Source organism: Triturus cristatus, chromosome 8, assembly GCF_964204655.1.
Source record: "Triturus cristatus chromosome 8, aTriCri1.1, whole genome shotgun sequence".
Classification (NCBI taxonomy): Eukaryota; Metazoa; Chordata; class Amphibia; order Caudata; family Salamandridae; genus Triturus; species Triturus cristatus.
In genome coordinates, this window is record NC_140591.1 from 901588904 (window position 1) to 901603921 (window position 15018).

Consider the following 15018-nt stretch of genomic DNA (forward strand, 5'->3'; position numbering starts at 1 on the left):
CTTGGACTCTTACTCTGGCCTCATGGCTACTGTCTTAACTCATACTCTGGCCTCATAGCTACTGTCTTAACTCTTACTCTGGCCTCATAGCTACTGTCTTAACTCTTACTCTGGCCTAATAGCTACTGTCTTAACTCTTACTCTGGCCTAATGGTTAAGGTCTTGGACTCTTACTCTGGCCTCATAGCTACTGTCTTAACTCTTACTCTGGCCTCATAGCTACTGTCTTAACTCTTACTCTGGCCTAATAGCTACTGTCTTAACTCTTACTCTGGCCTAATGGTTAAGGTCTTGGACTCTTACTCTGGCCTCATAGCTACTGTCTTAACTCTTACTCTGGCCTAATAGATACTGTCTTAACTCTTACTCTGGCCTCATAGCTACTGTTTTAACTCTTACTCTGGCCTAATAGCTACTGTCCTAACTCTTACTCTGGCCTTATGGTTAAGGTCTTGGACTCTTACTCTGGCCTCATAGCTACTGTCATAACTCTTACTCTGGCCTCATAGCTACTGTCTTAACTCTTACTCTGGCCTAATGGTTAAGGTCTTGGACTCTTACTCTGGCCTCATAGCTACTGTCTTAACTCTTACTCTGGCCTCATAGCTACTGTCTGAACTCTTACTCTGGCCTAATGGTTAAGGTCTTGGACTCTTACTCTGGCCTCATAGCTACTGTCTTAACTCTTACTCTGGCCTCATAGCTACTGTCTTAACTCTTAATCTGGCCAAATAGCTACTGTCTTAACTCTTACTCTGGCCTAATGGTTAAGGTCTTGGACTCTTACTCTGGCCTCATAGCTACTGTCTTAACTCTTACTCTGGCCTAATAGCTACTGTCTTAACTCTTACTCTGGCCTCATAGCTACTGTCTTAACTCTTACTCTGGCCTAATAGCTACTGTCTTAACACTGACTCTGGCCTCATAGCTACTGTCTTAACTCTTACTTTGGCCTAATAGCTACTGTCTTAACTCTTACTCTGGCCTAATGGTTAAGGTCTTGGATTCTTACTCTGGCCTCATAGCTGCTGTCTAAACTCATACTCTGGCCTCATAGCTACTGTCTTAACTCTTACTCTGGCCTCATAGCTACTGTCTTAACTCTTACTCTGGCCTAATGGTTAAGGTCTTGGATTCTTACTCTGGCCTCATAGCTGCTGTCTAAACTCATACTCTGACCTCATAGCTACTGTCTTAACTCTTACTCTGGCCTCATAGCTACTGTCTTAACTCTTACTGTGGCCTAATAGCTACTGTCTTAACTCTTACTCTGGCCTAATGGTTAAGGTCTTGGACTCTTACTCTGGCCTCATAGCTACTGTCTTAACTCTTACTCTGGCCTAATAGCTACTGTCTTAACTCTTACTCTGGCCTCATAGATACTGTCTTAACTCTTACTCTGGCCTAATGGTTAAGGTCTTGGACTCTTACTCTGCCCTCATAGCTGCTGTCTTAACTCTTACTCTGGCCTCATAGCTACTGTCTTAACTCTTACTCTGGCCTAATAGCTACTCTCTTAACTCTTACTCTGGCCTAATGGTTAAGGTCTTGGACTCTTACTCTGGCCTCATAGCTACTGTCTTAACTCTTACTCTGACCTCATAGCTACTGTCTTAACTCTTACTCTGGCCTAATAGCTACTGTCTTAACTCTTTCTCTGGCCTCATAGCTACTGTCTTAACTCTTACTCTGGCCTCATAGCTACTGTCTTAACCCTTACTCTGGCCTAATGGTTAAGGTCTTGGACTCTTACTCTGGCCTCATATCTACTGTCTCAACTCTTACTCTGGCCTCATAGCTACTGTCTTAACTCTTACTCTGGCCTAATAGCTACTGTCTTAACTCTTACTCTGGCCTAATGGTTAAGGTCTTGGACTCTTACTCTGGCCTCATAGCTACTGTCTTAACTCTTACTCTGGCCTCATAGCTAATGTCATAACTCTTACTCTGGCCTCATAGCTACTGTCTTAACTCTTACTCTGGCCTCATAGCTACTGTCTTAACTCTTACTCTGGTCTAATGGTTAAGGTCTTGGACTCTTACTCTGGCCTCATAGCTACTGTTGTAACTCTTACTCTAGCCTCATAGCTACTGTCTTAACTCTTACTCTGGCCTAATAGCTACTGTCGTAACTCTTACTCTGGCCTCATAGCTACTGTCTTAACTCTTACTCTGGCCTAATAGCTACTGTCTTAACTCTTACTCTGGCCTAATGGTTAAGGTCTTGGACTCTTACTCTGGCCTCATGGCTACTGTCTTAACTCATACTCTGGCCTCATAGCTACTGTCTTAACTCTTAATCTGGCCTCATAGCTACTGTCTTAACTCTTACTCTGGCCTAATAGCTACTGTCTTAACTCTTACTCTGGCCTAATGGTTAAGGTCTTGGACTCTTACTCTGGCCTCATAGCTACTGTCTTAACTCTTACTCTGGCCTCATAGCTACTGTCTTAACTCTTACTCTGGCCTAATAGCTACTGTCTTAACTCTTACTCTGGCCTAATGGTTAAGGTCTTGGACTCTTACTCTGGCCTCATAGCTACTGTCTTAACTCTTACTCTGGCCTAATAGCTACTGTCTTAACTCTTACTCTGGCCTCATAGCTACTGTCTTAACTCTTACTCTGGCCTAATAGCTACTGTCTTAACACTGACTCTGGCCTCATAGCTACTGTCTTAACTCTTACTCTGGCCTAATGGTTAAGGTCTTGGACTCTTACTCTGGCCTCAGAGCTACTGTCTTAACTCTTACTCTGGCCTAATAGCTACTGTCTTAACTCTTACTCTTGTCTAATAGCTACTGTTTTAACTCTTACTCTGGCCTAATAGCTACTGTCTTAACTCATACTCTGGCCTAATGGTTAAGGTCTTGGACTCTTACTCTGGCCTCATAGCTACTGTCTTAACTCTTACTCTGGCCTCATAGCTACTGTCTTAACTCATACTCTGGCCTAATGGTTAAGGCCTTGGACTCTTACTCTGGCCTCATAGCTACTGTCTTAACTCTTAATCTGGCCAAATAGCTACTGTCTTAACTCTTACTCTGGCCTAATGGTTAAGGTCTTGGACTCTTACTCTGGCCTCATAGCTACTGTCTTAACTCTTACTCTGGCCTAATAGCTACTGTCTTAACTCTTACTCTGGCCTCATAGCTACTGTCTTAACTCTTACTCTGGCCTAATAGCTACTGTCTTAACACTGACTCTGGCCTCATAGCTACTGTCTTAACTCTTACTTTGGCCTAATAGCTACTGTCTTAACTCTTACTCTGGCCTAATGGTTAAGGTCTTGGATTCTTACTCTGGCCTCATAGCTGCTGTCTAAACTCATACTCTGGCCTCATAGCTACTGTCTTAACTCTTACTCTGGCCTCATAGCTACTGTCTTAACTCTTACTCTGGCCTAATGGTTAAGGTCTTGGATTCTTACTCTGGCCTCATAGCTGCTGTCTAAACTCATACTCTGGCCTCATAGCTACTGTCTTAACTCTTACTCTGGCCTCATAGCTACTGTCTTAACTCTTGCTCTGGCCTCATAGCTACTGTCTTAACTCTTACTCTGGCCTAATGGTTAAGGTCTTGGACTCTTACTCTGGCCTCATAGCTAATGTCTTAAGTAATACTCTGGCCTCATAGCTACTGTCTTAACTCTTACTCTGGCCTCATAGCTACTGTCTTAACTCTTACTGTGGCCTAATAGCTACTGTCTTAACTCTTACTCTGGCCTAATGGTTAAGGTCTTGGACTCTTACTCTGGCCTCATAGCTACTGTCTTAACTCTTACTCTGGCCTAATAGCTACTGTCTTAACTCTTACTCTGGCCTAATGGTTAAGGTCTTGGACTCTTACTCTGCCCTCATAGCTGCTGTCTTAACTCATACTCTGGCCTCATAGCTACTGTCTTAACTCTTACTCTGGCCTCATAGCTACTGTCTTAACTCTTACTCTGGCCTAATAGCTACTCTCTTAACTCTTACTCTGGCCTAATGGTTAAGGTCTTGGACTCTTACTCTGGCCTCATAGCTACTGTCTTAACTCTTACTCTGACCTCATAGCTACTGTCTTAACTCTTACTCTGGCCTAATAGCTACTGTCTTAACTCTTTCTCTGGCCTCATAGCTACTGTCTTAACTCTTACTCTGGCCTAATGGTTAAGGTCTTGGACTCTTACTCTGGCCTCATATCTACTGTCTCAACTCTTACTCTGGCCTCATAGCTACTGTCTTAACTCTTACTCTGGCCTAATAGCTACTGTCTTAACTCTTACTCTGGCCTAATGGTTAAGGTCTTGGACTCTTACTCTGGCCTCATAGCTACTGTCTTAACTCTTACTCTGGCCTCATAGCTAATGTCTTAACTCTTACTCTGGCCTCATAGCTACTGTCTTAACTCTTACTCTGGCCTCATAGCTACTGTCTTAACTCTTACTCTGGTCTAATGGTTAAGGTCTTGGACTCTTACTCTGGCCTCATAGCTACTGTTGTAACTCTTACTCTAGCCTCATAGCTACTGTCTTAACTCTTACTCTGGCCTAATAGCTACTGTCGTAACTCTTACTCTGGCCTCATAGCTACTGTCTTAACTCTTACTCTGGCCTAATAGCTACTGTCTTAACTCTTACTCTGGCCTAATGGTTAAGGTCTTGGACTCTTACTCTGGCCTCATGGCTACTGTCTTAACTCATACTCTGGCCTCATAGCTACTGTCTTAACTCTTAATCTGGCCTCATAGCTACTGTCTTAACTCTTACTCTGGCCTAATAGCTACTGTCTTAACTCTTACTCTGGCCTAATGGTTAAGGTCTTGGACTCTTACTCTGGCCTCATAGCTACTGTCTTAACTCTTACTCTGGCCTCATAGCTACTGTCTTAACTCTTACTCTGGCCTAATAGCTACTGTCTTAACTCTTACTCTGGCCTAATGGTTAAGGTCTTGGACTCTTACTCTGGCCTCATAGCTACTGTCTTAACTCTTACTCTGGCCTAATAGCTACTGTCTTAACTCTTACTCTGGCCTCATAGCTACTGTTTTAACTCTTACTCTGGCCTAATAGCTACTGTCCTAACTCTTACTCTGGCCTAATGGTTAAGGTCTTGGACTCTTACTCTGGCCTCATAGCTACTGTCTTAACTCATACTCTGGCCTCATAGCTACTGTCTTAATTCTTACTCTGGCCTCATAGCTACTGTCTTAACTCTTACTCTGGCCTAATAGCTACTGTCTTAACTCTTACTCTGGCCTAATGGTTAAGGTCTTGGACTCTTACTCTGGCCTCAGAGCTACTGTCTTAACTCTTACTCTGGCCTAATAGCTACTGTCTTAACTCTTACTCTTGTCTAATAGCTACTGTTTTAACTCTTACTCTGGCCTAATAGCTACTGTCTTAACTCATACTCTGGCCTAATGGTTAAGGTCTTGGACTCTTACTCTGGCCTCATAGCTACTGTCTTAACTCATACTCTGGCCTCATAGCTACTGTTCTTAACTCATACTCTGGCCTCATAGCTACTGTCTTAACTCATACTCTGGCCTCATAGCTACTGTCTTAACTCATACTCTGGCCTCATAGCTACTGTCTTAACTCTTACTCTGGCCTCATAGCTACTGTCTTAACTCTTACTCTGGCCTAATAGCTACTGTCTTAACTCTTACTCTGGCCTAATGGTTAAGGTCTTGGACTCTTACTCTGGCCTCATAGCTACTGTCTTAACTCTTACTCTGGCCTCATAGCTACTGTCTTAACTCTTACTCTAGCCTCATAGCTACTGTCTTAACTCTTACTCTGGCCTAATAGCTACTGTCTTAACTCTTACTCTGGCCTCATAGCTACTGTCTTAACTCTTACTCTGGCCTAATAGCTACTGTCTTAACTCTTACTCTGGCCTAATGGTTAAGGTCTTGGACTCTTACTCTGGCCTCATAGCTACGGTCTTAACTCTTACTCTGGCCTAATAGCTACTGTCTTAACTCTTACTCTGGCCTCATAGCTACTGTTTTAACTCTTACTCGGGCCTCATAGCTACTGTCCTAACTCTTACTCTGGCCTAATGGTTAAGGTCTTGGACTCTTACTCTGGCCTCATAGCTACTGTCTTAACTCATACTCTGGCCTCATAGCTACTGTCTTAACTCTTACTCTGGCCTCATAGCTACTGTCTTAACTCTTACTGTGGCCTAATAGCTACTGTCTTAACTCTTACTCTGGCCTAATGGTTAAGGTCTTGGACTCTTAATCTGGCCTCATAGCTACTGTCTTAACTCTTACTCTGGCCTAATAGCTACTGTCTTAACTCTTACTCTGGCCTCATAGCTACTGTCTTAACTCTTACTCTGGCCTAATGGTTAAGGTCTTGGACTCTTACTCTGCCCTCATAGCTGCTGTCTTAACTCATACTCTGGCCTCATAGCTGCTGTCTTAACTCTTACTCTGGCCTCATAGCTACTGTCTTAACTCTTACTCTGGCCTAATAGCTACTGTCTTAACTCTTACTCTGGCCTCATAGCTACTGTCTTAACTCTTACTCTGGCCTCATAGCTACTGTCTTAACCCTTACTCTGGCCTAATAGCTACTGTCTTAACTCTTACTCTGGCCCAATGGTTAAGGTCTTGAACTCTTACTCTGGCCTCATACCTACTGTCTTAACTCAAACTCTGGCCTCATAGCTACTGTCTTAACTCTTACTCTGGCCTTATAGCTACTGTCTTAACTCTTACACTGGCCCAATAGCTACTGTCTTAACTCTTACTCTGGCCTAATGGTTAAGGTCTTGGACTCTTACTCTGGCCTCATAACTACTGTCTTAACTCTTACTCTGGCCTCATAGCTACTGTCTTAACTCTTACTCTGGCCTCATAGCTACTGTCTTAACTCTTCCTCTGGCCTCATAGCTACTGTCTTAACTCTTACTCTGGCCTAATGGTTAAGGTCTTGGACTCTTACTTTGGCCTCATAGCTACTGTCTTAACTCTTACTCTGGCCTCATAGCTACTGTCTTAACTCTTACTCTGGCCTAATAGCTACTGTCTTAACTCTTACTCTGGCCTAATGGTTAAGGTCTTGTACTCTCACTCTGGCCTCATATCTACTGTCTTAACTCCTACTCTGGCCTCATAGCTACTGTCTTAACTCTTACTCTGGCCTCATAGCTACTGTCTTAACTCTAACTCTGGCCTTATGGTTAAGGTCTTGGACTCTTACTCTGGCCTCATAGCTACTGTCATAACTCTTACTCTGGCCTCATAGCTACTGTCTTAACTCTTACTCTGGCCTAATGGTTAAGGTCTTGGACTCTTACTCTGGCCTCATAGCTACTGTCTTAACACTGACTCTGGCCTCATAGCTACTGTCTTAACTCTTACTTTGGCCTAATAGCTACTGTCTTAACACTGACTCTGGCCTCATAGCTACTGTCTTAACTCTTACTTTGGCCTAATAGCTACTGTCTTAACTCTTACTCTGGCCTAATGGTTAAGGTCTTGGATTCTTACTCTGGCCTCATAGCTGCTGTCTAAACTCATACTCTGGCCTCATAGCTACTGTCTTAACTCTTACTCTGGCCTCATAGCTACTGTCTTAACTCTTACTCTGGCCTAATGGTTAAGGTCTTGGATTCTTACTCTGGCCTCATAGCTGCTGTCTAAACTCATACTCTGGCCTCATAGCTACTGTCTTAACTCTTACTCTGGCCTCATAGCTACTGTCTTAACTCTTGCTCTGGCCTCATAGCTACTGTCTTAACTCTTACTCTGGCCTAATGGTTAAGGTCTTGGACTCTTACTCTGGCCTCATAGCTAATGTCTTAAGTAATACTCTGGCCTCATAGCTACTGTCTTAACTCTTACTCTGGCCTCATAGCTACTGTCTTAACTCTTACTGTGGCCTAATAGCTACTGTCTTAACTCTTACTCTGGCCTAATGGTTAAGGTCTTGGACTCTTACTCTGGCCTCATAGCTACTGTCTTAACTCTTACTCTGGCCTAATAGCTACTGTCTTAACTCTTACTCTGGCCTCATAGCTACTGTCTTAAGTAATACTCTGGCCTCATAGCTACTGTCTTAACTCTTACTCTGACCTCATAGCTACTGTCTTAACTCTTACTCTGGCCTAATAGCTACTGTCTTAACTCTTTCTCTGGCCTCATAGCTACTGTCTTAACTCTTACTCTGGCCTCATAGCTACTGTCTTAACTCTTACTCTGGCCTAATGGTTAAGGTCTTGGACTCTTACTCTGGCCTCATATCTACTGTCTCAACTCTTACTCTGGCCTCATAGCTACTGTCTTAACTCTTACTCTGGCCTAATAGCTACTGTCTTAACTCTTACTCTGGCCTAATGGTTAAGGTCTTGGACTCTTACTCTGGCCTCATAGCTACTGTCTTAACTCTTACTCTGGCCTCATAGCTAATGTCTTAACTCTTACTCTGGCCTCATAGCTACTGTCTTAACTCTTACTCTGGCCTCATAGCTACTGTCTTAACTCTTACTCTGGTCTAATAGCTACTGTCGTAACTCTTACTCTGGCCTCATAGCTACTGTCTTAACTCTTACTCTGGCCTAATAGCTACTGTCTTAACTCTTATTCTGGCCTAATGGTTAAGGTCTTGGACTCTTACTCTGGCCTCATGGCTACTGTCTTAACTCATACTCTGGCCTCATAGCTACTGTCTTAACTCTTACTCTGGCCTAATAGCTACTGTCTTAACTCTTACTCTGGCCTAATGGTTAAGGTCTTGGACTCTTACTCTGGCCTCATAGCTACTGTCTTAACTCTTACTCTGGCCTCATAGCTACTGTCTTAACTCTTACTCTGGCCTAATAGCTACTGTCTTAACTCTTACTCTGGCCTAATGGTTAAGGTCTTGGACTCTTACTCTGGCCTCATAGCTACTGTCTTAACTCTTACTCTGGCCTCATAGCTACTGTCTTAACTCTTACTCTGGCCTAATAGCTACTGTCTTAACTCTTACTCTGGCCTAATGGTTAAGGTCTTGGACTCTTACTCTGGCCTCATAGCTACTGTCTTAACTCTTACTCTGGCCTAATAGCTACTGTCTTAACTCTTACTCTGGCCTCATAGCTACTGTTTTAACTCTTACTCTGGCCTAATAGCTACTGTCCTAACTCTTACTCTGGCCTTATGGTTAAGGTCTTGGACTCTTACTCTGGCCTCATAGCTACTGTCATAACTCTTACTCTGGCCTCATAGCTACTGTCTTAACTCTTACTCTGGCCTAATGGTTAAGGTCTTGGACTCTTACTCTGGCCTCATAGCTACTGTCTTAACTCTTACTCTGGCCTCATAGCTACTGTCTTAACTCTTACTCTGGCCTAATGGTTAAGGTCTTGGACTCTTACTCTGGCCTCATAGCTACTGTCTTAACTCTTACTCTGGCCTAATAGCTACTGTCTTAACTCTTACTCTGGCCTCATAGCTACTGTCTTAACTCTTACTCTGGCCTAATAGCTACTGTCTTAACACTGACTCTGGCCTCATAGCTACTGTCTTAACTCTTACTTTGGCCTAATAGCTACTGTCTTAACTCTTACTCTGGCCTAATGGTTAAGGTCTTGGATTCTTACTCTGGCCTCATAGCTGCTGTCTAAACTCATACTCTGGCCTCATAGCTACTGTCTTAACTCTTACTCTGGCCTCATAGCTACTGTCTTAACTCTTACTCTGGCCTAATGGTTAAGGTCTTGGATTCTTACTCTGGCCTCATAGCTGCTGTCTAAACTCATACTCTGGCCTCATAGCTACTGTCTTAACTCTTACTCTGGCCTCATAGCTACTGTCTTAACTCTTGCTCTGGCCTCATAGCTACTGTCTTAACTCTTACTCTGGCCTAATGGTTAAGGTCTTGGACTCTTACTCTGGCCTCATAGCTACTGTCTTAACTCTTACTCTGGCCTAATAGCTACTGTCTTAACTCTTACTCTGGCCTCATAGCTACTGTCTTAACTCTTACTCTGGCCTAATGGTTAAGGTCTTGGACTCTTACTCTGCCCTCATAGCTGCTGTCTTAACTCATACTCTGGCCTCATAGCTACTGTCTTAACTCTTACTCTGGCCTCATAGCTACTGTCTTAACTCTTACTCTGGCCTAATAGCTACTCTCTTAACTCTTACTCTGGCCTAATGGTTAAGGTCTTGGACTCTTACTCTGGCCTCATAGCTACTGTCTTAACTCTTACTCTGACCTCATAGCTACTGTCTTAACTCTTACTCTGGCCTAATAGCTACTGTCTTAACTCTTTCTCTGGCCTCATAGCTACTGTCTTAACTCTTACTCTGGCCTCATAGCTACTGTCTTAAGTCTTACTCTGGCCTAATGGTTAAGGTCTTGGACTCTTACTCTGGCCTCATATCTACTGTCTCAACTCTTACTCTGGCCTCATAGCTACTGTCTTAACTCTTACTCTGGCCTAATAGCTACTGTCTTAACTCTTACTCTGGCCTAATGGTTAAGGTCTTGGACTCTTACTCTGGCCTCATAGCTACTGTCTTAACTCTTACTCTGGCCTCATAGCTAATGTCTTAACTCTTACTCTGGCCTCATAGCTATGAGGCCAGAGTAAGAGTTAAGACAGTAGCTATGAGGCCAGAGTAAGAGTTAAGACATTAGCTATGAGGCCAGAGTAAGAGTTAAGACAGTAGCTATGAGGCCAGAGTAAGAGTCCAAGACCTTAACCATTAGGCCAGAGTAAGAGTTAAGACAGTAGCTATTAGGCCAGAGTAAGAGTTAAGACAGTAGCTATGAGGCCAGAGTAAGAGTTGAGACAGTAGATATGAGGCCAGAGTAAGAGTCCAAGACCTTAACCATTAGGCCAGAGTAAGAGTTAAGACAGTAGCTATGAGGCCAGAGTAAGAGTTAAGACAGTAGCTATGAGGCCAGAGAAAGAGTTAAGACAGTAGCTATTAGGCCAGAGTAAGAGTTAAGACAGTAGCTATGAGGTCAGAGTAAGAGTTAAGACAGTAGCTATGAGGCCAGAGTAAGAGTCCAAGACCTTAACCATTAGGCCAGAGTAAGAGTTAAGAGAGTAGCTATTAGGCCAGAGTAAGAGTTAAGACAGTAGCTATGAGGCCAGAGTAAGAGTTAAGACAGTAGCTATGAGGCCAGAGTATGAGTTAAGACAGCAGCTATGAGGGCAGAGTAAGAGTCCAAGACCTTAACCATTAGGCCAGAGTAAGAGTTAAGACAGTAGCTATGAGGCCAGAGTAAGAGTTAAGACAGTAGCTATTAGGCCAGAGTAAGAGTTAAGACAGTAGCTATGAGGCCAGAGTAAGAGTCCAAGACCTTAACCATTAGGCCAGAGTAAGAGTTAAGACAGTAGCTATGAGGCCAGAGCAAGAGTTAAGACAGTAGCTATGAGGCCAGAGTAAGAGTTAAGACAGTAGCTATGAGGCCAGAGTATGAGTTTAGACAGCAGCTATGAGGCCAGAGTAAGAATCCAAGACCTTAACCATTAGGCCAGAGTAAGAGTTAAGACAGTAGCTATGAGGCCAGAGTAAGAGTTAAGACAGTAGCTATGAGGCCAGAGTATGAGTTTAGACAGCAGCTATGAGGCCAGAGTAAGAGTCCAAGACCTTAACCATTAGACCAGAGTAAGAGTTAAGACAGTAGCTATGAGGCCAGAGTAAGAGTTAAGACAGTAGCTACTGTCTTAACTCTTACTCTGGTCTAATGGTTAAGGTCTTGGACTCTTACTCTGGCCTCATAGCTACTGTTGTAACTCTTACTCTAGCCTCATAGCTACTGTCTTAACTCTTACTCTGGCCTAATAGCTACTGTCGTAACTCTTACTCTGGCCTCATAGCTACTGTCTTAACTCTTACTCTGGCCTAATAGCTACTGTATTAACTCTTACTCTGGCCTAATGGTTAAGGTCTTGGACTCTTACTCTGGCCTCATGGCTACTGTCTTAACTCATACTCTGGCCTCATAGCTACTGTCTTAACTCTTAATCTGGCCTCATAGCTACTGTCTTAACTCTTACTCTGGCCTAATAGCTACTGTCTTAACTCTTACTCTGGCCTAATGGTTAAGGTCTTGGACTCTTACTCTGGCCTCATAGCTACTGTCTTAACTCTTACTCTGGCCTCATAGCTACTGTCTTAACTCTTACTCTGGCCTAATAGCTACTGTCTTAACTCTTACTCTGGCCTAATGGTTAAGGTCTTGGACTCTTACTCTGGCCTCATAGCTACTGTCTTAACTCTTACTCTGGCCTAATAGCTACTGTCTTAACTCTTACTCTGGCCTCATAGCTACTGTTTTAACTCTTACTCTGGCCTAATAGCTACTGTCCTAACTCTTACTCTGGCCTAATGGTTAAGGTCTTGGACTCTTACTCTGGCCTCATAGCTACTGTCTTAACTCATACTCTGGCCTCATAGCTACTGTCTTAATTCTTACTCTGGCCTCATAGCTACTGTCTTAACTCTTACTCTGGCCTAATAGCTACTGTCTTAACTCTTACTCTGGCCTAATGGTTAAGGTCTTGGACTCTTACTCTGGCCTCAGAGCTACTGTCTTAACTCTTACTCTGGCCTAATAGCTACTGTCTTAACTCTTACTCTTGTCTAATAGCTACTGTTTTAACTCTTACTCTGGCCTAATAGCTACTGTCTTAACTCATACTCTGGCCTAATGGTTAAGGTCTTGGACTCTTACTCTGGCCTCATAGCTACTGTCTTAACTCATACTCTGGCCTCATAGCTACTGTTCTTAACTCATACTCTGGCCTCATAGCTACTGTCTTAACTCATACTCTGGCCTCATAGCTACTGTCTTAACTCTTACTCTGGCCTAATAGCTACTTTCTTAACTCTTACTCTGGCCTCATAGCTACTGTCTTAACTCTTACTCTGGCCTCATAGCTACTGTCTTAACTCTTACTCTGGCCTAATGGTTAACGTCTTGAACTCTTACTCTGGCCTCATATCTACTGTCTTAACTCTTACTCTGGCCTCATAGCTACTGTCTTAACTCTTACTCTGGCCTAATAGCTACTGTCTTAACTCTTACTCTGGCCTAATGGTTAAGGTCTTGGACTCTTACTCTGGCCTCATGGCTACTGTCTTAACTCATACTCTGGCCTCATAGCTACTGTCTTAACTCTTACTCTGGCCTCATAGCTACTGTCTTAACTCTTACTCTGGCCTAATAGCTACTGTCTTAACTCTTACTCTGGCCTAATGGTTAAGGTCTTGGACTCTTACTCTGGCCTCATAGCTACTGTCTTAACTCTTACTCTGGCCTCATAGCTACTGTCTTAACTCTTACTCTGGCCTAATAGCTACTGTCTTAACTCTTACTCTGGCCTAATGGTTAAGGTCTTGGACTCTTACTCTGGCCTCATAGCTACTGTCTTAACTCTTACTCTGGCCTAATAGCTACTGTCTTAACTCTTACTCTGGCCTCATAGCTACTGTTTTAACTCTTACTCTGGCCTCATAGCTACTGTCCCAACTCTTACTCTGGCCTAATGGTTAAGGTCTTGGACTCTTACTCTGGCCTCATAGCTACTGTCTTAACTCATACTCTGGCCTCATAGCTACTGTCTTAACTCTTACTCTGGCCTCATAGCTACTGTCTTAACTCTTACTGTGGCCTAATAGCTACTGTCTTAACTCTTACTCTGGCCTAATGGTTAAGGTCTTGGACTCTTAATCTGGCCTCATAGCTACTGTCTTAACTCTTACTCTGGCCTAATAGCTACTGTCTTAACTCTTACTCTGGCCTCATAGCTACTGTCTTAACTCTTACTCTGGCCTAATGGTTAAGGTCTTGGACTCTTACTCTGCCCTCATAGCTGCTGTCTTAACTCATACTCTGGCCTCATAGCTGCTGTCTTAACTCTTACTCTGGCCTCATAGCTACTGTCTTAACTCTTACTCTGGCCTAATAGCTACTCTCTTAACTCTTACTCTGGCCTAATGGTTAAGGTCTTGGACTCTTACTCTGGCCTCATAGCTACTGTCTCAACTCTTACTCTGGCCTCATAGCTACTGTCTTAACTCTTTCTCTGGCCTCATAGCTACTGTCTTAACTCTTACTCTGGCCTAATGGTTAAGGTCTTGGACTCTTACTCTGGCCTCATATCTACTGTCTCAACTCTTACTCTGGCCTCATAGCTACTGTCTTAACTCTTACTCTGGCCTAATAGCTACTGTCTTAACTCTTACTCTGGCCTAATGGTTAAGGTCTTGGACTCTTACTCTGGCCTCATAGCTACTGTCTTAACTCTTACTCTGGCCTCATAGCTAATGTCTTAACTCTTACTCTGGCCTCATAGCTACTGTCTTAACTCTTACTGTGGCCTAATAGCTACTGTCTTAACTCTTACTCTGGCCTAATGGTTAAGGTCTTGGACTCTTACTCTGGCCTCATAGCTACTGTCTTAACTCTTACTCTGGCCTAATAGCTACTGTCTTAACTCTTACTCTGGCCTCATAGCTACTGTCTTAACTCTTACTCTGGCCTAATGGTTAAGGTCTTGGACTCTTACTCTGCCCTCATAGCTGCTGTCTTAACTCATACTCTGGCCTCATAGCTACTGTCTTAACTCTTACTCTGGCCTCATAGCTACTGTCTTAACTCTTACTCTGGCCTAATGGTTAAGGTCTTGGACTCTTACTCTGGCCTCATAGCTACTGTCTTAACTCTTACTCTGACCTCATAGCTACTGTCTTAACTCTTACTCTGGCCTAATAGCTACTGTCTTAACTCTTTCTCTGGCCTCATAGCTACTGTCTTAACTCTTACTCTGGCCTCATAGCTACCGTCTTAACTCTTACTCTGGCCTAATGGTTAAGGTCTTGGACTCTTACTCTGGCCTCATATCTACTGTCTCAACTCTTACTCTGGCCTCATAGCTACTGTCTTAACTCTTACTCTGGCCTAATAGCTACTGTCTTAACTCTTACTCTGGCCTAATGGTTAAGGTCTTGGACTCTTACTCTGGCCTCATAGCTACTGTCTTAACTCATACTCTGGCCTCATAGCTACTGTCTTAATT